We start from the raw sequence: 23,325 nt of genomic DNA on the forward strand, positions 1-23,325 counted from the left end.
TGCCACTACGTGAGGACTTGCCACCAGAGCATTCTGTAGTTTGTTGGTCTCTAAGTCAAGTTGTTGTGAGGAAGATGTATATCACCTCAAAAATATGGTCCTGCTACCCAGCTGGTGGATCTTTTTGCCCTCCAAATCAAGTAGAAGTGGAACTGTCTGGCATGGGCTGACTCTACTCATCTTACTCCCTGGATCTTTTGTCATAATCACAGGAAAGGGTGAAAAAAGGGGAAAAAACCCAACCACAAATCCAATATCACTTGTGCCTCTTTACCTATAAATACCACACCTATTAAAACAAACTTTTGGCTACTGAGGTCAGAATGAGCAATGAATTTTGCATGAAAAATGCAAACAGAAGGAACTTCTAATTTGAAACTTTAACAGCAATATCCAAGCATAGCCTTGCAACAAAATCCATCTTATTAGTTACAGTGCACAGCTACAGATTTTATTAGGACAGCTCTAACAGGACAGAATAAGAGGGAAAGGGTTGCATTAATGAGATGCAGCCACAAAGAAGATGACAGCTATGACTCTAGCATGTTTTGCTGAAGAAAGGAAAGTATTAATGTCATTGCAAAAAGCTTTGGCAAGCCTCTGTTATGAATACAATACAATTCTGACCACCCATGTGCAACAAAGATGTATTGAAAATGAAGCAGGTACAGAGAATGGCCACACAGCTGATCAGAGTCTGCCTCATAGAAGAGGACCTAAATCAAGAGGTTGTTCAGTCTAGCAAAACAAAGGCTGCTGGATGTCCCAATGATTGTAAGTTCAGCAGACGGAAGAGAAGGTGTAAAAGTAGATACAGAGAAGAAATTTGAAAATCTAAAGACAATAAACAGTTTCAGTTCTAGGACTAAATTTAGGCTGGAAATTAGAAGGTTTCAAACTTTTGGAAGAATGAGTGGAGCTTTGGTGTTCCTTTCCCTGCATTCCCTACTCTCTGTCCTGCACGGTGTCCTCTAGTTGCTAGTGCTATTTCTACCCAGGCAAATCTGATCCAGTATCACAAACTGTTTTTCTGACTGAATAGTGTCCCCAGCTTCCATAGTTCACATGAAATTACACTCTTTGAGTAGTAGCTGTCCTTCTATGCACTAGCAGTGAGCAGTTTTTGCCCTACCCTACCCTTCATTCCATAGTAGAGTTGAATGGGTCATGTCCCATCCCATTCTATAAGGCATTTAGGTTCACAAAGCACACCACTTTTTTTTTTTTTTTTGCAAATATGTTAAAAAAGCAAGTCTCAACAGCAAAGCTACTATGTTTTCCCTTATGACAACAAAGAAGACATAAGGATAATCAGATTTTTAATAAAGACACAGAATTCTGAACACTGAAGATAGGCTGGATGCTTTAAATTATCCACCATCTGGTACAAAATTTGTTTCCTACTAACTGCTCCATACCAACTATTGAAATATCATTCATCCGTTCTGTGAACTGCTTTCATCCCCACCACACATTACAAAATGTAATACTAAAGATAAGAAACCATCAACAGCAGCTTCACTGCTTTCAATGCATCGGCCTTCTACTGCTCTAAGAACCAACACCAACAATCTTTAGTTATTTGCAGTAGCAAATCCTTATCATTAGTCTGAATTCTGGCAAAAACTCATACAAACAGAGACTAGCACAAGACTATTGAAATGCATTTTATTTATCTGCATGGGTACTTGTTATTTTGCTCATAAACATGGGAACTGTCATATTTAAATATTTCTCCAGTACAGTCATAAATCTCTCTTATAACTAAATGTCTGAGTCTAGCTTTCTCTTTGAACTTTATCTTGTCTTTATGGAAATGTATTGTCTATGGTTCTTTTTAGTTTAGCTGCTTGTAGTTTTGTCTACTGTCTGTGTTACAGACGTCTGGGACTTGTTAAGTATTCCTATGTAACAAATGAAGACGCTATATCTACAAACATAGGTATGTACAAGGATTTACACTGGAAATATTATACATTCACCATCCTGATCCCAAGTCCAGTGAATTCAGAAGCAGTTTTTACCCACTCTATTTATTTTTAGTTAAGCCCTCTAATTGGGCTGAGGCATGAAGCATAGATCAGAAGTTCGTTTTCATTAGGGGCTATGATTTGAAGGCTTCATTTAAGCCACACACTACCTATGGAGCAAAGAATGGTGTTGCAACTGAGAAAAAACTCTGCCAAATACACAAGATCATATGTAATACTACATAGTTATTTTTTTTAATTTCAGATTAGGAACTTCCAAAGAAAAATGAGATGTCCACTGTTCTAAACAAATTAGTAGTAAAAAATGAATAATCAAACTTTTGTGTTAACACATAAAGAAAAGCGAAGATTCTGTCCCAAATTCAGACTTAAACTGGTTTCAACATAGAAAGGCAGAAGGAACAGAATGTATGATTACAAGTACAGTGCTATGAGGTTTGTATGTAATTATTAGTCTCAGAAGCCCATATAAATAAAACATATGGAAATGTGCTCTCTCATGAGCCTTGAGTGGCAAAACTTGAATTAAATGCCAGTGAAACTTTTTGTGAGAGGTCCATGAAAATAACTGGGGTTTTTTTGACGTGATATAATTTGTTCTTCATTAGACCTTTACATAATGCAACCTTCTGTGTTTCAACTGGATTTTAATACACAAGACCTTGCTCCTGCACACATGGTTAAAAAGGCAAGGAGACTCTTCAATTTCACTGGAATTATCAGTAGCTTCTAAATAAGTTAGGAGACATGGGAAATTTTCTCCAAGCTTGATCATTATCAGGAAGTGGTACAGGGGAAATCTGTTACCATGTCACCATTTAAGTACAGAAGATTTGCACAGTGAAGGTCAGCTTTTAAGTCTCCCAAAGCACAAGATTAGCTTAATCTCAGTGCGCTCTTTTAAGGTTTGCCCCAAACTTCATTACCTTTCCTATGAATCAAAACTCTTTTTTTCTTACTGTGAAAGGGGATCTAGCTAGAAGTGTGTAAAATGCCATGGTTTAGTTACTAGTGACAACACGCAAACATTATCACCTACTTCCATAGGAATATACTCAGCCTGTACAGCACTGACAGTTTTGGACTCATGGGAATAATGTTTTAATGAGCTCTCAAACTCTCATGTTTTCCCTGTCCTACTCACAGATAGCAGGGGAAAATGACATTTGAAAATGTCAACAGTCATGACCAGTTCTGCCCCAAGATGGAGAATAGTGAACACAGTATTATTAAAAATGCCCTTTCCCCCCCCATCTACAGGGTTGAAGTGTGATGTCAAACTCAAGAAAGTCATTAGAATGTGTTCCATAGGTCTGGTGAAATGCTTGTATCTATAGCTTGATGGTAAAGAAAAGAAAAAACCAGAAGAAATTCCTTCTGTTTTAGTGATTTTAGTGAAATTCCACTAAAATCTACTGGGTCCTGAAAAAGTTAGTGCAGGAATCCAAGAATTTCACTCATTATGCTGCATTACTGTTCAAAAAAATCATCAGAAAGAAGGTAAATGGTTATATAGTGCTATTTATTATATGCTGCACCAACAGCAAAAACCTGGGAAGTCAGCCAGTTACACAGGAAGGTTCTTCTTTAATCTGTATATTCAATACATCTTCTACCCTGAAATCTCTACAATTTCTATAGGGAGGTTACATTTTCACTTTCTCTTCTGTTGTCTGTACTCAAACGTTCTAGTGCCAGACATCATGGCTGGCCACAAAAGGATCATAAGAGCATTCATAAGTTCATAAAATGAATGGATACTATTGCTAAGAGACAAAAAGCTGAAGGAGGAAAAAAACTCTAACAGCACCAGAGAAATCAAGTTCTCAATAACCAGTATCACTTTAAACCCTATTTTACCATAGCTTTTAAAAGGACTTTATCACAAGCCACTAGACCTTGCCAGAGACAACCTGCCTCGCTATCCAAAGTGAAACCTGCTGGGAAATGTTGTATAAACTCTGCTGGCTTACTGAGGTAAGTGCCTTGTTATCCATTCTGACATAAAGGAGGTGGGAGCGATACCCCAGAGAAGGAGTCCAGAAGACAGCCTGAAAAATCTGGCGGAAGGAACCCTAGAACCAGACAAGCTTGGGGAATTGGCAGAATATACGTGAAATTATTGCTAATGCACAGATTAATAACAAAAGCCTGGAGCAGATGGACTCTTGCAGCTTCAGACCCAATAGAGTACCATTCTGCACTTTCCACCCACCCCAGGCACTGGGAGGGCCAGTAGGGTTCTCTTCCGACATACCTGAAGTGCATCCAGCCATTGTTGCTTTCAATACCTCTTTGTAACGTGTGCAGCCCTAAAGTTGTCCTGTAGGAAGCAGCTGCTGTATGAAAAGGGGATGAGCTTCCACTGGAAAAAAAAATGCTGTTATTGAAAATAGTCATTACTTCACCACTCAGCATGCTAAAACATTAAATACAGGAAATTGCCTCTCTCAAATCCAGTATTGCTAGACATATCAAAAAATATACAGTCTTTGCAGGACTCCATCTTTGCTACTCTCAGTTTAAAAATCAACTTGGACTCCCTGTGGAGGAAGCAAGCAACCCTATTTGCTTGTTTTTGCAATGTCTGTGAGTACACTTAATGACATGGACACTAGCAGCAAGAATGATATTACTGTGGTCTGCAGTGAAGAAAATTATGACAATCAGAACAGCTTCATAGAAGGAGCAGGTCATTCTGATGGTGACAGTCATGCTGCCTATTGAAGGCCAGAGCCCAAGAAAACGTTCATGTACCCATCTGTGTGGGTCATCAGAAAAAAAGATATGATGAAAAGGAAAACTTAGCAGATCTCCTGGATCATCTCAAAGGAATATTGTTCCTACAGTACTAACAGCACCTTATCCTGACACAGCGAAGTTGTTTCCAGTCTTGCTCTGTAAGGAGTACTTAGCTCAAAATGGTTGTTGTAAACTAGCACAAAGAGCAAGCCAAAAATTGTGAGAAATGTCAAAATCAATTTTTCCTTCAAAAGGCACTAAAACCTGAGTAAGGAATCCTTACAGTTTTCTTTCCATCCTTTTCTTTTGTGCATGTTAGTTATGTCTTTTCCATGGCCATGTACTATCCTACCTCAAAGCCAAGGAATAAATAAATGCATACACACATATGTCATAGGGTTACTGAACGCTGAGGAGGGGAAGAAAAATTTATCAGATCAAGTCTTCAAATTAGAGCTGGATGTCCTTCTAAAAGATACCATAGCAATCAAAATGCAGAAATATATTAAATAAAGGAATTCTCAGGGAATAATTTATGGCTGGTGTTATATAGGAAGGGCTTGAAATGAAGGGGGAAAGCTATGAATCCAGTATAGTTCAGCATAAGGGGGAGCCAAAATAATTTGATTCTCACACAGAGAAGACTCCAACCCTAAGGGAGTTAGGGTATATGGTAAACTTTGAATTCAGCTGGAACAGAGAGCCAGTACCATGGAGTCAGCATATGGCCTCTGGTGTGAGACAGCTGCACCCGGCCCCCGGATTCCTCCGAGGTCTAAGTCCAGGGAGACAGGCAGCCGTGCTTCCCATAGCAGGAGGACCATGCCGTACTGGATTGCAGCAGCTCCTCCTTTGGGCTCGGGGTTTTGAAGTGATTTTGCCATAAAGAAAAGCAAAATATTGCTTCCTAGGTAACTCACATAAGCGTACCAAGAAACTCAAGAACACCCGTACTGGCTCAGATAAGCTCTGTTGAGCCCACTAGCCTGTCCCTGACAGGAGATGACTGGTTAACCATTTAAACCCAGGGAAAGCACACAGGATCAAATCCCAGGCAGACGCTGAGTTCCTTTCGAGCTCAGCGTGTGGCAAAAGTTATTCAAATCAGTATTGCCCCTCAAAAAATACAGAACACTGTATATGGGAAAAGCAGGATTTCTGAGCCAGCATGTGTCATTTCCTATGTATAGAAGCTCTTAATAGGAGCAATCACTGAATTTCTGGGGTAGTGCAAAAAAATATCTTTCCACAAATAATGGTAGTACACTTGCATTAAAAAACAAAAAATAAAACACAAAAAAATCAAAACACACCCCAAACTTCCATATGCCGTTGAAATACTTGCTGTAGGAAATTAAATGAAGAGCAGTTGTTCTTTCTGCTCTTCTGGCTTTAAAATCTGAGAATTTCTAATATTTGTTCACCTTTTCAACATAAAATGTGTAGAGGGGCTCAAACTTCAGAAACCTCATGAACATATTTTATCAAGAGTCAAAAAATGGTTTCCATTTCTTTACGTATAACACAGTAACTCATCTCAGTCTTTCTTGCATCTGATGACTATCACTTGTAAGTCAAGAGCCAAGACTGTAGTAGGAAAAATAGAAGTCACTTTAATCTACACTGGAATAATGGATATTTGTTCTAGTTGACAGGCTGGCAGGAACTCAGAAGAGCAATACATGAGACAAATCTCAGAATATGGTTATTTATTCTCGTTCAACCGCAGTACAAATTTCCTTATGAAGCTGGAGTTTTGGAATGCTTGAGCAGATCTCTGTGAACCTTATTACCATGGTTGAAATTATCATGAATTACTGTTGTACTCATTAGTGGAAGTTCTTAGAGACATTAAGTCACCTACTGGCTGACCTTCTGGAGTAGTAGATTTACATTACCCAAGACTCAAAAAATACCAATATCAGCACTTAAACACAGAAGATTATTATATAAAGTCTGCCGAGTTAAACCGAAGGATTTAATGTATCAGTCTTGGAGACCAGTAATGGTGTATTCACACCTGCTCCAAAAAAACCATTATTGATTAAATTTTGCTAAGCTGGGTTTCATTTTCATAGATTTATGCCAGGTTAAAGGCCACAGTGATCCCACATTGTATAATACAACTTCAATCATATTTTAAATGACAATTCATTATTGGGTGCAGGCAGATGGCCCAAGAGAGCATTCGAGTAGGGACTGGAAGCATTTGAAACATCAGTGGCTAGTTCTTACTTACATCTGAGAAAATGACAGTATGGGAAAGATGAAGAAACCCAGGGGTAAAATATCAGCCATGCTAAGGTTAATAACACCAGAACTTCAACCCTGAAGGAGTGTTTTCAGTAAAATTTCTCCCAAGGTTTTTTAAAACTTAAAGTCATGTGGTTATGAGAGTTACGTACATTTTAACAGGCAAGAAGTTTGCATAAAAGTTTGAGGTTTGGGGCCAGATTCATCTGAAAGTAAGTAATACAAAATTGGAACAATTAGTCCCTTTTCTTCCAGATCTCAAAAGTTCAGGCAGTAGTTGGAGAAGATTGGATCTGACCCTTGTTTCCACCTTCACATTGTAAGTTCTAAGTGTACCAAAGAAAACAGCACTGCTCTTCATTACAGCATCTTAACAGAGCCTTTCAATAACTAATTACAAAGATTTCCTAGTGATTTTCCTTTCCACTTCTTTTCCTCAGAATGCCTGATGTAACTTTGTCTTTAACTTACCCATACTAAAATAAACATGATTGCCCTTCTCTGTTGTTGGCTTTTAAAATTCTGCAGCTCTAATCTCATACAGTTCCCCGGCTTTCGAGCTATCAGGTGAATTTCTCTAGATGTGCACAGCTATAGCTCCGGTATATTTTGTTCTTCATTTGTGTTGGACATAAAATTTTACAGTTTGATGTTATGCATTATGGAGAGGCTGGAAGGAAAGGTTGTTCTCTTTGCGCTTGGCCCTGAGGCTTGGCAGCAACACTGCAAAATGACTTTATCCCCAAACCAGATGTTCAAGTTGTTTTAATAATATCTTATGTTTCCTACACAAAATAAAACAAAAACTCACTGTATCAGAATGTTCCAGTGTTATAAAAATGTGATTTTTGCTGTCTGCATTTTGCCCACCAGATGGTAGCACTGAAATAAAATCAGAAGTTTTCTTATCAAAGCACTTATCACTCTCATAAGTTGGACAAAATTCCTCCTTCGTAATATTTGTAAGATATAAGTACAGGTAACTCCCTAGGTCACCTGTATTCTACCAGCTACCTCATTATCTGACAGCAAACACAACACAAACGCAAGTAAAAGGATCTAAGATGGGCCTTCTTCTTTCAGGGCTTAGGTGTCACCTAGTTCACTTGCAATTTATATCCTACATATTTCTTTCTCCTCCATCTTAATTTTGTAACCTATCATTATAAAAAAGACAAGCAGAAGGAACGGTATTCAGAAAATGTGACCGCTACTGCTAACTTTAGCAGGCTTTAAATTCAGTAAAACTGAAAACTCAATGTTAATTTTCCTAGGAAAACCTTTTTTCTTGGTTCAGAGAAGACTAAAGACAACCAGAAGAATACTAAAAATACAAAGTAATGTGTTGCCTTATACAGAAGTTACTTTTCATCTCTGTGTTATCTGCTTTTGTATTTTATGCCTGGACTAAAGATACTACCCCAATTTACATTTATGATAAGAACATTGCTCAAATGCCATGACGAGTAGCTTTTCTTAGCTCATTATGGGTAACAGGCAGCACAGGAACCCGAGGTATTAGAACTTCTGCCCAGAATTCTTCAAGTATGTCTGTGTATATAACTTTTCATTCAGAAAAGAGCTTTTAATGTCATTTAGTGAATTAAAATTCTTACTTTTTTGAATGCTTCATTAAAGTGTCACAATTAGGAGAGTTTCCCAAGAAGACTTCATAGAAATCATAGCGATTTTTTTCACTTGAGTTAATTACAAGCTAGTGACTATCTAGTTTGGATTTAAGCAGAGTACTCACATTCTAGGAAGAAAGTAGTGCACATATTTCCAGTGAGATTTGAACCAGGACCTTTTTCACATAAGAGGTTTGTTCTTTTCCAGGACTCTTGCTGTGCTTAAATGGTTGATATATCATTGTTTGCAGATCTTTATCTAACACCTTGAAATTTCAGAAAACTCATTTTTAGTCCACAGGAAGGATTAATGTCTCACACTCCACCAAGAAAATAAGGGCCTCGTAGAATACTGAAGCTGACAGCTGTCAACTGTTGCAGGAACAAGACTTCATGAGCTCTAGCTCTACTAAAATAACTGATGTGCTGCATTTCTACAACCTTGTCTTTTTACAGGCACAGGCTGGTGGCCAGTCGTTAAGGAGAACTCTCGGACTATATTTAATTTGGACCTTAGTATTTTATCTCCTTTGCTGGGGTGGACCTGTCTGGAATTAAAATTCTTGAGACTAAAATTCCAAGGAACACTGGAAGTCATGAGTTTTCTGACAGGATCAACATGAGTCCCTGAGGAAGGAGTGCTAAACACAAATGCCAAAAAGAAAAAAAAAAAAAAGCTTAGCAAATGCTTTGGTAGGGAGGACTACAAATGTCTGGTAAGTATCTTGGTACTATACGGTTTTAGGTAGCTGCTGGATTTATGCCAAGCTTTGGAAGTGAAATGAACCTAGAGTGGAGAAGGTATAAAATGTTTTGAACCTTTGCCATCAACCTGGAACTTGAGCAGTATTACTCAATTTTCCATACCTTCTTTCCTAACCTGGCTTCACAGTAAGAAAATTTGAGGTGGTTTTCTATAAACCTGGGTGGCTTCATGGTTTTTTTATATAGAAACCATGTGAAGTGTTGTTTTCACTAGGTTTTGACCCCAAACCAGGCAAAAACTTGGTCATTTCAGCTGAATTTCCTTTTGCGGTTTTGGATTCCTTCCAACCCTAAGCTCACACTCAGGCTGCAGAAGGCTCATGTGTGCCGCCTTTGTGAACCTGCTGAGTTTACTCATCTCTCTCAGTCAGAACTCAGAGGTTCTACCAAGAGATAAAAGGAAAGGATCATAGAACCATGGAATCTTTGGGTTGCAATTAGCCTTTAAAAGCCATCTAGTCCAACCACCCTGCAGTAAGCAGGGACATCTTCAAGCAGATCACTTTGCTCAGAGCCCCGTCCAACCTGACCTTGACTGTTTCCAGGGATGGGACATCTACCACCTCTATGGGCAACCTGTGCCAGTGTTTCACCACTTTAATTGTGAAAAATTTCTTCCTTAGATCTAGTCAAAATCTGCCCTCTTTTAGTTTAAAACCATTACCCCTTGTCCTATCACAACAGGCCCTGCTAAAAAGTCTGTCCCCATCTTTATTGTAGGCCCCTTTAAGCACTTGAAGGCTGCAATAAGGTCTCCCCGCAGCCTTCTCTTCTCCAGGCTGAACAACCCCAACTCTTTTAGCCTGTCCTCACAGGAGAGGTGTTCCATCCCTCTGATCATTTTTGTGGCCTCCTCTGGACCCACTCCCACAGGTCTGTCTCTTTACTGTGCTGAGGTCTCCAGAGCTGGACACACGACTCCAGATGGGGTCTTACCAGAGCAGAGTAGAGGGGCAGAATCACCTCCCTCGACCTGCTGGACTGAGGTAGATGTACAAGGGATGAATAGCCCAAGCCTGTAGGCCCTCGATGTGCACAACTTCCATTAATTTTGTTGAGAGCGCCGTGTATGGAGAACATCTAAATCATTCTACCCCTTTGGCAGGAAGGGTGATGTCACCGGACTCAGAGTTCAATTCCTGTCTCCAATGCAGACTTCCTCCGTAGTTTTGGGCAAGTCAGCCAGGGAAGAAATCCAGGTCACGCAGAAATGAATGACAAGACTCTCATTCACATGAGGCCAGGATTTCATCTTAATCTGCTTGCATTGTAGCTCTTGATCTTCCACCTGAAGCCGTTTTATTTCATCTTTTTTTTTGTCATAGCCATTTGGACTGTAAACTCTCTGAATTAAGGACTGTGTCTTAGTATGAGTCTCCGTAGAGTATCTAGGATCAGCAGGAGCTGATCTAGCTGATCTCAGGTGGGGCCTCTAGGTGTTCCTGTCATCCAGATGACAGACAGTAATAAATGAGAAGCACGTGCACTTGACCTGAATGGAAACAGATGGAGAATACAAGTCCAGAGGATTCCATTTGACAAGATCACAGCACTGTGCTCCATTGTTAAACTCTCCAATGTCCTGCAAAAGTGCAGAATCTTCCTGTAGACTCTGATTGCCAACACAGAACACCACCACTTCTGGCACAACAGAAGGTTGTGCTCATACTGAAAGTTGTTTTCACTCAATATTTTATTTCAGCTGACTGGTTGGATCTAGGAACAAAGGCACAAGTGATATAAGCCGGTAAAACAAAATAACTTTTTTAATACATTAGTTCTAAGTTTATAAAGCACCTTTCATCTTCAATATGCTGTGGACATTAACTAATGCTAACAGGAGGTGAAGAGAGAGACCCGAAAGCTGTGTACGTACTTCCAGGTCTAGTTGTACCTAACTTCCAGGTGTCTCCCTGAGATCATCTGTCAGTTTGCAGGTTCGGCACTTGCACATTTCACACTAGATTCATGTTGCTTCTAGACTGCGTGTCCTGCCTACAACACCACAATTCACCACATGTGCTTTCACGAGCATAGCCATTAGAAAAGATGCTAAACAAGTAACACCATCCGCTTCCATGTATAATATTCTACCCTAATGCCTATAAGCGTGGGCACAGATAAGACCCCATATGTTATCACCTATATAAATACAGCATTAAAACTTTTCAGCATGGCAGGCAATGGTTTCAGCACATCCAGATGGAGCTCTATCTTCAGTTTAGTTCACCGCCCCCACCCCCTAAGATTTATACAGGCACTTTTAATTTCACAGTCCCCCATTCTTCCATTCCCTGAACGTGCTTCTGCTGTTCTGCGTGTTTCTTTCCTCTTCCCCCTCAGAGATTCAGGGCTGTTCTTCCAGCAGCTTTCTAACTCTTTACCTTTTCCTATCTAAAGGAAGCTGACCTTGTTCTAAGCTAAGGAGAAACTGCATCCTCTCTTTTAAAGAGAGGAAACAATGCACTCTTTGGCTGCATCCATGCTAGTAAACTAAATGTGCTAAGGAATGTTCCCTGGCCCACAGCACATCTGGCACAGAACTGCCTGCCTCAATCCCATTCACTTCCCTTACCCGCCAAACTGGGGTGAGTGCATCCAAACTGCCTACTGGGAGCTGCCCTTGGCATGCACTAACTCCCGAGCCATGTTTGGGAATTGTCTAGGAGAGTGCTATCTGACCTGGGTCAAAGTGTTGCCAGCATCCATGCTAGCAATTTAATAGAGAAAAGTGGTCTTCAGCTCTCAGGAACATTCCCTGGCATTGCTTAATTTGCTAAAGTCAGCCTAGGCTTGATTCCTGCGCTGTGAGCTAAGCATACATGGTTGACAGTATGTACAGTCATATTTTTCTAGTTTCTGCATACCAAATGCTCCAGTGGTGGGTATGGCTATCAAACCAGCAAAGCTAGCGGTTCAACAGCATTGACAGAAGTAGAAAGATCCCACTGTCCTCAGTAGGATATAAACAAACAGCAGAGAAAAAATGAGGGGAGGAAAAAAAAAGGAGATAATGGCTTCTTTGCATGCCCACATCAGTCTGCCTTTTACCCCAAAATATTCCTTCTCACAATTCTTTGTTATATTTCTCTGAGCTCCTGACTCTTTTCTCATCCCCATGTGTTTTCTGTATCCCCTGCCACTTCCCTTGATGTATTTTCTTCCTTTCACACCTACTCAAAGCTATTATTTCTGAATCAACTTTGACACATATGTCTCAAATCATTAGTTTTCTTTCCTATGTTATGTTTCTCTACTTCAAATTTTCCTCTCCTACATATTTTTCCTCCTTTTTGACAACTGCAGAAATCTCTTATCTTTGATTCTCTTACTCCTTTGGATTGTTTTCTTACTGTAGCCTTTAATCTTGGTCATATATTTTTTAAAATCTGGAATAATTCTTGGACTTTTTCCTAGTCTCAGTTACTTATTGCCTTCTCTTGACATACTTTTCCTGCACCCATTGTTTAAAATTCAGGATACTGCAAAAATCTTTCCTGTTTTTTTCATAACCATAGTCCCATTCCATTGTCTCTTGTCTCTGTGCCCCTTGACTCTTCTTCCAGACTTTCCACTATCCATTCTCAAATAAAACCAATGATAACAGCGAACACCAAAGTTGTTCACAACCAAGGGAAGCGGAAAGGTACTTCCATCAATGTCAGTGGGTTTCATCATGGTGGGACCATGGTAATGGTACCATGCAGTTGTTGCTTGCCAACTGGCAGGTTGAAAAACTTGGCAAGCCTCGAAATTTGTAGTGAGACTTCAGTGAGAGCCTGGTACATTCATTGCCTGACATCTGACTTTCACTCAAGAAGCTCCGGCAGTAATTGGCTGTCCTTCTTTGGGGGTCTGCTTCAGATGTTTCAGTCAGTGTGACCTTGCTATTAGAATCCATGTTTCATTTGCATTCAGTCCATAGATTATGCCAGTTTACTGTTTTCCCAGAATCTCAGTTACTCCTCTGACTGATGTTTTACATTAACTAAGGTCTACAGACAGTAAAATATTTAAGCTTGTGTGTAAAGGTATCTCTGTGCAGCAGTAAGAATGGTAGTACAGAAAGACCTGAGGTGCCTGAGGAAGGAGTTCACCTACAGCAGGCTAGAGTTCAATGCAGGCTGAATGCCTAAACATTTATCTAGGTCCTCAGATTTGTTTTGCAGCCCCAAATCCTAGTATCAAAGCTAGGTGTTTCTGAAGGAGCCCAGACATGTCTATACTGAAATTCAGCCATTACTGGGAATGCATTGTAAGGTTTGAGGAGAATATATAGCATGCCTATAGCTCTCCAATCTTTGCTGGCCAATGGCAAGATTATTAGGCAAATTTCAAGTGGTGGTCAACAGCATCTGCCAACCTTGGAAAGCTTATGAACAAAGTGAAGGTCCACTAGCAATCCCAGAAGGCCCATGTTAATTGGGCACAGTTACTAACCTCAAACAGGAATAACTGGTGACATATTATGGCCTGTAATCTACAGAAACATTGGATAATCTGATGGTCCTTCCCAACACTGAAGGTTGTACAACACTGAAATCTGACTCTGGAAAAAAAAAATGTACAGAAGATATGGATATTGCCATTTCATATATGGTTTGAAGTATGAGGGTTTTGTCAAATTTCTATTTTTGAGTCCATTTGTTTTCTGTGAACATCACTAATTTTATTCAGCAGAAAATCTGCTATTCTGCAACTTTTCAAAGATTCTCTACTTTGAAAAAGTCACAGGGTTACAAATAAATATATATTTTCCCCCTGTTTTGTTACTCCCCAACATTTCCAAAGTTCAGAATTTCTTGGAAGATCACAAATGAAGGAAAAAAAAAAACTTAACAAAAATGTTGTGAGTGAATAATCCCTAGTCATTAGTCTTTACATTGTATTCAGTGGCAAAAGAGTCTCGGATGCAGGGAGGAAGGAAAAAAAAGGAGATGAATAGAGGACCAAAATATTTGATTCCAATAAAAAAATGGAAATTTAGAAGAAACTGAAAGCTTTTCCTGAAAGTTCTGGTTTTGGAAAAAAGCCATTTTATATTGAAATATTTTACTCCAAGTATTTCTTCAGTCAGCTCGAGATTAAACTGTTCAAGTTGAACTTTTACTTCATTAGCTGTTTAGCAGTTTCAGGGCAAATCAACAAGACATAGACAAGTCTTAGTACACTCCTCAAATATTCCTTTGTGGTCCAAACAGCTTAACATTTTTTTTCTTTGTAAGATTTTACCCCTCCTCTCAATTTTAAGAGCACTTCACAGATTTCATTTGATCTTTCTTGTTCTTTGGGCTGTCTGAAAAATTTCTGTTGAAACTATGCAATAGAAAATTGGGGATTTGGCAAGAAAAAACCCAAACAAAACAACAAGTTTTGGAAGGACACTAGCTTTCTGTAGGGGATTTTTAAAGTATTTCCTTAAAAAAAGAAAGACTATTGAAAAATACATTTAGTGTTCACTTCTGGCAGAATTTTCTAAAGGAAAAGTATTTCCAACCAAACTATTTGAAATAATTTCAGTGGCGAGTCCTTCATAACCTTTATAAGTTAACAGATGTGTATAAGCAATCACAATTTTTGTTGTAACGCTTTCTATTTTTGTGAGTAACACAGTCCCACAGTGAGCCTCTGAACACTCTCCATTTCAACTTAATGTTCTCAGTCATGCTACTACTGAGTAGGCATGTAGAGCAACAGCTTCTGGCTTAGCACAAACAGTAGTTTCTTTGCAACTGCAGTGATCCAAGCATGCAATGGAGGTGTAAGCAATACAAAAGAGATAGCAACTGACTCAATCCGAGCAAGCCCAGAGTATCTAAAGTGAAACATAACTTCTGGAGTCATGCAGGTTATACAACCTATTGACTGCTTACGCTGGACACAAATTTTTGGCAGTCTTCTGTTACATTCACTTTGTCTTGCACTTGTTCTCCAGTGTCATTAAAAATTTTGCCAAAGAAAATTTCCAAGGAACCTGGGAATCTGGGGACTGTGTGCAACCTGAGGAATTTCAGGGTGGAGTTAAATATCTTACTTATCAGGGCCCAAAATCTTATAGATTGCTGGCTGTTCTACAGATGTGTTCCTTTACCAGAATAGGGGGGCAGGGAGGATAGATAAACCTTCCCCCCCACAACACACAGTTATTGTATGGTTATTTACTTTTCTCATACTAGGATATTTTTGCCCAGGGTTGGATACAGCTGTAATACCAGTGAGTGGGGGTGGGGGAAACACAGTGTCTCAGCCCTTCTTCCCAGTTATTTCAAACCAACCATAGCCAAGATGGTACTAGTGAACAGAGGAAGGCATCCGAGTCTTCTCCCTCAGCAAAAATTATGAACCCCTGTTTCTTTTGCAGATAAACAACAGTTTAAAGAAATAACAACAGTCCCATGCCTTTCCCATCTATCTTCTCATTACAAACACCAGATGCTTATGATCTCTTCCCACTTGTTTACAGGTCTATTGGGACTATAGTTAATTGGTGGCATACTCCAGTACCCAATATGCAAAGGTCTTGCCTTTATGCCTGCGAGAGAGACCTTCCCTCAGATTTGGTGTTACTCTTTTGGCAAGGGCACGGGGTTGCTGAGTCCCATCTTGCTGTTTTCTTCGCTTGTGGCTAGAAACCTTTCTTGGCTCCCTACCCAGCCAGCCAGCCCTTATTCTCTCAACAGTAATAATCACATCCAAATTAGATTTGCTGCTAAACTACATCTCATTTCTTTCAGAAACAGGAAAAATGAAAACATGTATAGGAAAGCCTTTATCCTATACACAGCAACAGGATGCAGAGTTACAACGGGTCATGAAAGCACATGGCGCAAAAGGTGAATATTTGTTGAGAACCTCTGGTGTTGAGAACCTCTGGTGTTGAGATCAGACCCTAGAAATTACATTTTCTCCATATAGGTTTGAACATTTCTACTAGCAATGACTATTTGTTTCAATTCACACAAAAATTTGATTTTGGGCTGACCGCAAGTACTTACTTACCTTGGGTTCAACCACTGAACCTCCCCGCTCCAGCCCCAAGTAACTATTAAAAAAAAAAAAAAAAAAGTAACAACTTCTACAACTCTATCCAGACTGTATTTCTTCGGCCGGAGTTTCGCACTGCTTCCTCCCTCTAATTAAGGAGCTCCTGATCCTTTCTTCCTTTCTATACCCAATCATTTTTTCCCTGAAAAATGCAGGCCCACACAGTAAGATGCATAAGAGAATTGGGGCTGGTCTTTGTTGTAGGCATTTCTAACTGACCAAAGAGCTATTCCTCTACTAGCTGAACTCTAGGCACTGGGAGAACAGAATAATTCCGTATGATAACTTTCTCTAATGTAGTTCCCGAAGCATCTGCTGACAAAACTGAAACAGAAAACATCATGAAGCCACCATGTGAGTGGCTCTGGTGACTTCTTCTCAAAAAGAATATATCAGAACTAGAAACAGGACAAAAAAGGATGACAAGAAGGATCAAATATGTGGGGTAAGCTATGTTTGAGGAGAAATCAGCCTAGAGCTCTTTAGCTCTCATTTGCCTCTTTTTCAAGGCTGAAGACATGTACATGTAAGACCTTCTATAAGGTCATGATTGTCACTGTTCATAATAAAAAAAAGGGGTCATCAAAATAGGGTGTTAAGTAACTAACTGAAGTGAATTAAAAGAAGTATTTTAATTAATAAGGTGTAATTTAACTATGGAACTCTTTGCTGCAGGATTTGTAAAAAATAATTGCATACATGACCTCATGAAGTGTTTTGATATATTTTTATAAAAGGCAAATAAATTAAATGCCATTAAATACAGAGATTCTTGTAAGTTTCTATCTTAGGGAGTTATACCAGTGGAAGTATCTGTTTGTGTGCTACCTTTTTATATTCTTTCCTTAAGTACATGCCAACAGCCAGAGAGACAAGACTGGGTCAGATACATTTTGTCTGACCTGATACAACAGTACTTAAAAAATACTGTCCAGTTTATCTCACAAGCTCCCAAAACAACTGATATCCTTCGTCTTTTAGACTGCATGCAGAATTTTTAATGTTTTCCTAGAAATCTCAGAATAGGCAGACAAATAAGAAGTGTTTTGGTTTACCTTTATTTCTTAACTGGGTAAGAAAATTTCCATTGGTGACTGAAGGCCAAAATCTGTGTTGCTGTAGCATGCAACAATTTAGTTATAGAGTATACTGTTTTCCCATTTATCTGAAAACTAAATTAATCTTCCCTCAGAAAGTTTATTGCCTCTGTTAAAGAAACGGTTTTCAGCATTACAGTTGTTACAGATACTGCCACACCATTGATAAAGGTGAATTACTACACTTAAACCTTTCTGAATCTATGAGGTCCTGAAATGACTTTTCTTTCCCATGTCTGCAAGAGAGAAACCGATTCTGTCATTTTTATTTACAAGTAGAAAATACCTTCTGAACTTTCTTATTTTCTAGGAATACAATTACTAGTGTTCTTTACTAGATTGTTGAGCCTTATTTAATATTAAAGGTTTTCAGCAAGGGTAAATGTATACACATGCAAAAAGAAGTTTAGTGTTCTGCAGTAGGCCATGTAGATACACTTAAAAGAGTAAGTTTACTGGAAAAAACTACAGCTGCCTCATAACATTAAAAATACTGACCAATAATGCAGAAATATGTGATATGAGAATAATTACATCCTAATATATCTTGGACAATATTTATAAATATTTCTAGGCAAAGTAATTTGAATGTGAGGAGCTGCACAGGCAGAACACCACTGAAGAGTTAAAACTAGTTGTTTTTTTTCCAAGTAGGTACATTGCTTCATTGAAAAGGGGTGTGATGTGCCAGAGGAACTACTAACAACTTAGAGTTCATTCACACGAATACTTATGGTTACGTGACACCGGTAGTTCTCTGCCAGTGGGCACCAGTAATATTGGAGCAACAATAGATTACCCATTAAAAGAGCCCTACTCTTACTGCCTAGAAGCTGGGCGACGATTCTGAAATGCAAACTGAGCATCTCAGCCTTTACTGATGAACAAAATATTACTGGTTATATGACTTGTTTGAGGAGCTGCTGAAAGATTGTTTCGTTTAATGAAAGACAATATTCTTTCAGCATATCAGACATTGTAATTAACACAAAGTAGTGCTGGTATTTCCCGGCATTAGCCATAGGATATCAGATGGATCATAAAAGACCCAACCACTGGATTTAGTAGCTAAATTGTATCTCCTTGCCCTCCAGATATTTTTTAATCTTGGAAAATCAGATAAGAAAAGCAAATGTTTCAACCAAACCACCACAGATGAATTCAAGCAATTAGTGAAGCACAAATCAATACCTATATAAGAGAAGACAAGGTAAACTCTCAGAATTCCCCACACCCATAAGCAAACTGTACTGATGCCTTTTGGATCTCTGTTAGCAATAATCACCTCTGATCCTCCATGGTTTACCATCACAGTGGGACTATGCACTCTGAAGTGCATGAGGCTGTCTAACCAAGTCTGAAAGTGGAAGCACTGCTGGGGGTTCATACTTACTGTTCCTGTGGCTTTCCATTTATAATGGCTGCATTGGCTTCCTTACATTTGTTCTCAAGAAACAGAAAGCCAATGACTCCTGATGTTCTCTTCTAAGAGCATTCACCATTGTAAGTGCTTATAAGAAAGGCCATTGTTAAGATCATCAACTTATTCCCTTAGCAGAAGTCCCATTTCTTTGCTTGAAATATTCACAAACACACTAACAGTAACTATTGTACATTCTTGGAGTAAGTTTTCTGCCCTATTTGTCATTCTTGATGTATAGGTCTTTTGGCTCACTGCAGTTAACCACCTTCAGTTCAAGAAACCCATTACATTCTGGCACTGAAATTTTTGTTCTTCTGCCCCTAAGTCTCTGACATCATCTTTGTGCAGCGAGATGTATGATATGTTTTGCAATAGTGCTCCTCCACGTGAATGAATTTGTTAAACTCTCCATATTCTCATAACCCAACTATTTCTGCTAACCCATGCAAATATTCAAAAGAGGTTGTCTGAAAAGAGTAGAAATTTATGGACTGCTGAACACAATCGGTTATTAATTCATCTGGAGTCCTGTATGTGGAGACAGGGTTTATGCTACAAATTTATAAATGGTTGCTTTATGAAATGTACCATACAGCAATTTAGATTTAAACAAGACCTTTTTAAATAAAAAAAAAAAAACATAGTCCAAAAAAATTATGAATCAAATTCAGACAAAAATGAGAAAGATCTTCCTATTGTTTCAATTTCTTGTTTGTTTTCCAGCATTCTGTTTCCTAGAAACATGTTAATGCTCAAACCTGGTAATGTGCTCAGGTTCTTGGAGTAAAGCAAGCTACGCATTATGAGACCTAAGGAGCAGGAAAGATTATTTAAAATTCCATTAGCACTTCTCCAACAGTCAGAGCAGGGACATTTTGACATTACCTAGTGACGCCCTCCCAATCTCACACTTCCAACACCTTTGCAAAAAATCTGTGCTTAGGCAAGGGTCTCCCTGAAAGGAGCCCTCACAGACCACTTCATGTTTCCTCTCCTAATCATGGATATTCTAATCATGCCCTTTTCAAGCCAGGATTTCAAATGGAAGGGTTGGTTTTTTTGTTTGTTTGTTTGTTGGTTTTTTTTTTTTTTCAATTGAATGGACACTTTCTGAGGCTAAAAGGGCTATCTGTAGAGTAGTTTCTATCATATAGGTTCCTGTGGTATATGGTCTGTTTTTACCTCAAGTGATTTACAAACATATTGATAAAACCACTCATAAGTCAATCCAATAACCAGGAGTTGTATTTGCTAATCTGGGTATAGTTCTGTTGCAGTTAAATCTGTGTGTTGAAACGATATGCCTCCTGATTGTCTTCTTTCGGAAGGGCAGACTCTAATCCACATAAATTTGTATCAACTTGGACTCTTCGTTAAACTGAGAAAAATTAGTTTCACCTCCTCTGTGGCAGTTCCCCAAGTCTCCATTGCACCCTATAGGTGCTCCACACCCAAGCTCCCACCACCCTTAGGAAGAGAATGCATTGAAACAGATTGAGACTCACCTCTTTCCACTGTGCTTTCCCAGGGAGCTTCTCACCCTCATTCTTGAAGCTTTTCTCTGGGGAAGCCATTTTCTCTTGTTCTGTGCATGCCCCAAGAAAGCACATAAACCCTGCTCAGCAGTTCCTACTTCCTCAGAGAAGTGTTCCATATTAGGACAGTCCAGTGGACCAAGCAACCTAGGGAGGTTGGAAGTTTTCAAGACCAGACTGCATAAAGATCTAAACAACCTGGTCTAATCTCAGAGCTGGCCTTGCTTTGAGCAGGAAGTCCATTCTACCCTGAATTATTTTACATTTCAAGATGTGATAAAGTTATAATTCCTTCATTACTGAGGTTAGAGAAAAGTCACTAATTTAATCATGATAATCCTCCTAAAAACCTTGTAGAAGCTTCACCTTCCCAGCATGCCTTGAGGTAGCCAGCCTTCATTTTCTTTATTCAGACCTAGCATTGCAATCAGCTGTGGATATTAGCAGTCTGGGTGTCTGTTAAGGATATGCCAACTAAAATGTTATTTACATATGTATCCCCTTTACACAACAAGAAGCATTCAGTACTCTTACTCTGGTAACTGACCCATTATTATGGTTATTCAGACAACAAATGAGACAGCTATTACTTCCTATAAAGTTTTTGCATCTTGGTTTTAGAGTAGAAATATGCCAGAAAGCAAGGTCTGAAAGAAAATGCAAGATCATAGGAAAGTGGTCTGGAAATCCCCAAAGAAAATTTAAAAACATATATGTATTTACGGTTTATGGAAGCTCATGTGTCATGGATACCAGTACAAATCCTGACTGCTGATACCAATGAGAATGCAATGAGAAAGTCAGGTTCCCACCCTTGCCCAGAGAACCTTATCCTGCTAATATTAACATAACTTAAAAAATTTTCAGGTATGGTGAAACTAAACATGCTTTACGTATTTGCAAGATTAGGACCTAAGATCTAAAACATGCATTTAGTTCTGCACAGACAAAGTAATAAACTGGACCAGAATCTAAAATAAGATCCATACCTGATAACCCTCTTCTGCAAATTCTTAGATTCATAAATATCTGTCCATATCTGAGCAGTTACACTGAACCTATTGTATATGTGCATAGCTTTAACTTTTGTACCTCTTTTTGGAAATTTGACCCCAAATACGCAACTCATTTAGATTGATGTCCCTCCTAAACAAAACGGTCTAAGTTGCATGCTGAAGTGTTTGCAGAACTGGGGTCTTAGACATTGAAATATAGTTATTCATGTGAGAAAACCCACTCACAGATATTGCATTGTGAAATCAAGACTGTATTTTCCTACATATCTGTCCAATGTCTAAAATGTTTTAAGTTTTCAACATGAAAAATAGTGCAATTACAAATGTATTAGTTTTGTTTTCATTTTAACTATTATGTTTGTTTAAAATACAGTTTTGCTTGCATAAAGGCATCATGTTCCATGCATATTCACTAGTTCCATGTAATCTAAGTATGTTTGCATTGATTTTTTATTTTGTATATGGAATTTAAATGTCACAATGACAGGCAGAACATTCAAAAATGAAACTGAGATAGCAATATAGCAAAATATTTTCCCAGAAAAATCTCTTTATCAAAAAAGAACTTCCCGATCTTCGATTCCCAGTAAGTGCCAGGAATAATTCACTCAAATACAGAATCTCAAGGGAGGTGAGAAAAGATAATTCTAAACTATAATTTCCTACAAAAGACTCAAGTTTAGCCTATCTTATCAGGCTGTGGACTTTTAAATTGTCGAAGTGTGAAATATTTCCTGAGTTTAATTTTCATCACGAGTCTCCTAGAGTCTGTGCTTTTAAATATTGACTATTTAGCTCGATTCTGCCTTCTGATTTTTATTTTCCCAGTCTTAAGACTTTGGTCTGGCTCAGTTCATCATTTTAGACTACTGTTGGAGCCTCATTTTGAGCTACTTTCTTAATTCTTAAATGAATTTTATAACCTCTAATATCACTTTGTACATTGGTGGAAAGAGCGATTTACTATGACCACTCTGCAGAGCAATAGTCTGCGGTCCTTAAAAGAATCATGCCTTTGTTGCCCATAACCGCCTTATCTGAGACTGCTGCCAGAATTATTTTCCCCCCACTCCCTGCAAGCCCCTCCCTGATGAGTAATTAATCCAGGTCTTTATTTGGCCTTTACCTACCTGCCTTGGACATGTGAAATTGTAGCTGGCCTTGCAAACTGTGTCATGTCATATTAAAGGACCAGTTCCTCATTTAATTTTTTTTACTATTAGATTAAATCAAAAAGAGTCCGCAAGGATGAGCCTGTTCAAACCCTACTGTAAGACTGGATTTATAGGAAGGACTTCTTTAGTGTGAATGGAAATTAATTCCTCACTATTGACTTAGGGCATAATTTTTAGAAGAGCTCCTATGCTCTCACCCCACCATCCAAACCAGGCTTTCAGAAGACTTCAACATTTGTGAGTATCCGTTGAATATCTGACTCTTGTTTCTCAAAAAAATCATCAAGACTTCTACATTTCTGGGTGTCATGGTTTAACCCCAGCTGGCAACTAAGCACCACGCAGCCGCTCACTCACTCCCCATGGTGAGATGGGGGAGAGAATTGAAAGGGTAAAAGTGAGAAGACTCATGGGTTGAGATAAAGACAGTTTAACAGGTAAAGCAAAAGCCGCGCACACAAGCAAAGCAAAACAAGGAATTCATTCACCACTTCCCATCGGCAGGCAGGTGTTCAGCCATCTCCAGGAAAACAGGGCTCCATCACATGTAACGGTTACTTGGGAAAACAAACGCCGTAACTCCACATGTCCCTCCCTTCCTTCTTCTTCCCTCAGCTTTATACACTGAGCATGACATCATATGATACAGAATATCC

The sequence above is a fragment of the Phaethon lepturus genome, unplaced genomic scaffold, assembly GCF_000687285.1.
Source record: "Phaethon lepturus isolate BGI_N335 unplaced genomic scaffold, ASM68728v1 scaffold10460, whole genome shotgun sequence".
Classification (NCBI taxonomy): Eukaryota; Metazoa; Chordata; class Aves; order Phaethontiformes; family Phaethontidae; genus Phaethon; species Phaethon lepturus.